Here is a 3,077-nt window from a genome sequence, read left to right as displayed (position 1 = left end):
GTAGGGACATGTGATCATGGATGTTCTATATAAAAGGATTTGTTAAGACCGAACCACAAAATGAATAGTATCAATATATAACATCGTTAATAATAGAGACTTACATTTCACCAGGATGACCATATATGACATGACCTGAATCTTGAGTGAGGTATCAAATCCTGGCTATGAAGGCGATCTTTTGATTTTCATAGGTGAGAGTGACTAGATCACTAACTCAATCAGCCTACCATTTTGGAGATTCGTCTGATTGGGGAGCTGGGAACACAGTTACATAAGATGGAATTCACTCATTCACTAATGTCGGGGTAATTAGATAAATTGCTCATTTAAGGACTGATTTTGGGGCTTAAACAATATGGTGCCACACTCTCTCTTGGCCCAAGAGAGGTTTGGTCATAGTTGGACTATGACTTATTGTTCATTAGCGAGATCAGTGGTATTTAAGGAGTTAGATGTAACTATAGGGGTAAAATGGTAATTTTGGTCCAGCTGTATTTACGAGCAATTTGTGAAGGTTCATCACACTGTTGACTGGTTATATCCAATGGACACAGAAATATATCTATAGTGTGAAGAGTGCAGTTGTCGGTATTTAGTGAAGTGACCGACAGTTAATGGATATTGAGTAATTTAATTAAAGAAGTTTAATTAATTATTCAAGTATCATTGAAGTTTCAATCTACAGGTTTATAAAGTCCATTCTGTAGCTGAACGGGGATTATTGATAATTAATTTTGGATTAATTCAAATTATTCAAACTAACTGAGGAAATTAATTATATATTATATAATTAATTCAATTTAATTATATGCGATGTAATTAATATAATGTATTTGATACATTATAATATAAAATTTAATTTGAGAGGATGTAAATATTTGAATATGATTCAAATATTAATTATATGAATTGGATTCATATATTTAATATAAATATGATTTATATTAAATTTCATATATTATTGAGAGAATTCAATCTATAGGTTATATTGCATTATATTTGATACAATATGAAAACTATAAGTTATGTGTTATATTCGATATAATATATAGTTTAATATATACTATATGATAAGTTAGTTATTATATATGTATATATTAAATAATAGATTAAATTATTTAAATTATTTTTTAAAATTTAATTTAGGAGGGAGTACGTGGTTTGGTTTCTCTCTAAGGGGTACGTGGGACAGAGGAAGTTACGATAGAGATCATCTTCTTCTCCCAAAAGCAGACATAAGAGAAGCCCACAACTCTCTCTGTAATTCTCAATCGCCTAAGGAGAATACAGAGGACTCTCTTTTTGTGATGTCTAATTTTTGGATTTGAGTTGTTGTTTTTTGGTGAGTTCGTGATCCGATCATTTGTGATCATTTAGAGAGGAAATTTTCGAAGAATTTGTGTCTTCAAGGGTAAGTGTAACTTAACCTTAAATTTCCTTTTCTATATTGTTTTTGAACATGCTGTAATTTTTATATTAAAATGCATACTTAGGGTTCTGTATTTTCATGATTCTGTGAAATTGAAAATTAAGACCAATCCCCGCTTCCGCTTCGGACTTCACAGTACTTCAGTTTGATCGTGACAAGTTTTCTTGTTACATTGTGGGTTTCTTTCTCCCTCAACTACATTTGTTTAAAATTTGTGTTTTTGATTATCTCACCCAGTCATATTTAATGGTGAGTAGTCACCAAGGGACTCACATATCTGACAGCAAAATGGTAAGATATAAATAAAAGGCTAAGTGCAAGATGCATGTTGTTGATGAAGTTCCACCGCCCTTTACAAATAAATATGGTGTTCAAGCGCGGGGTTTTCCTGTTGAAATTAAGGAAGTTGGGGTTCCACCTTCCTCAACAATATATATATATATATACACACACACACACATTCTGGAGCCAGTAAACCATATGAAACTAAAGAGAAATACAATGTAAGTTCATCATCCATAATGATGGTTGATTTAGTTAAGGTTGGTGTTGAATTGTTCCAAACAAAACCCCTTCTAGTGATGAGGCTGATCACATGCATGATTATATCGTCGCACCTAGAAACCTTAACGAGATTGTTGAACCTTTTGTACAAGCTCATGTAGATGCTAGGGTTTCCGACTATTCAGACTCATGCTTTTGAGTTTTGTTCTAATGTTGTTATTCCAGATTTTCATGAATCTGAGAAATTGTCTATTCGTACTTCAACTGTAATGTCAGTTCATGATAATGTTGAAATTATTGCTAATTTAGAAGGAAATGATGGTGTAAATACTTCTGATGAACCTGTGTTGAAGTCTGTGATTGAGAATATTTTTTTGGCCTCATCTGTACTCGATGTTAGTGATTCACAAAGCGTTCCTATGGTTCCGACTGTTATTGGCACTAGGCCTAGTGATGAGACTCAAAATGTTAAGTTAATGTCAAGACTCTATATGAGTCTAGGTGACGTGTGAGTTAAGCTCTACGTGAGCTACTGTAGTAATTGGTATATTACAGATAAGTACTACATTATAAACTACTTAACTCTTTAATATTAGTGGATTATCTTTCTTGGCCACTCTGCTCCCCAGATGTAGATGTTTATCATTGAACTGGGTTACCAACTACTGTGTGCCTTTTACTTACTGTTAATATTTTTGTTGTTACAATTGTTATCAGTGCTTTCTGTTTAACATTCACATATCGAGTGACGAGTCATCTTGCCTTTTTCAAATATCGATATCAGGATTTTAATGTTACAATATATTAGTGGATATATCGATAAAATATCGATATCGATGGACATTTTTGTAAGTCATGAAATTTATAAAATTTATATAGATTGATAATTAAGTTGTTTTTACTCCAAAACTAAGTTATGGATATTGTTATCAATAGTAATATTCATATTGGACAATAAATAGATGATATTTCTATGTTTTACAAGTATTTACAAAAGATGTTAGAAATATCCATGAATATTTAATATCGATATTGAACCCTTTATTTGTGGATATATCGACATATCCATGGATATTTTCATCCTTGCTTGTGAGATGCACTCATTTTCTATAGTCAATCTAGTGATTTAACGCTATATCTA

This window comes from Benincasa hispida, chromosome 12 (assembly GCF_027475165.1).
Source record: "Benincasa hispida cultivar pf3 chromosome 12, pf3_genome.v1.1, whole genome shotgun sequence".
NCBI classification, from domain to species: Eukaryota; Viridiplantae; Streptophyta; class Magnoliopsida; order Cucurbitales; family Cucurbitaceae; genus Benincasa; species Benincasa hispida.
The sequence above is the reverse complement of the archived record's forward strand: the minus strand, read 5'-3'. Positions refer to the sequence as shown.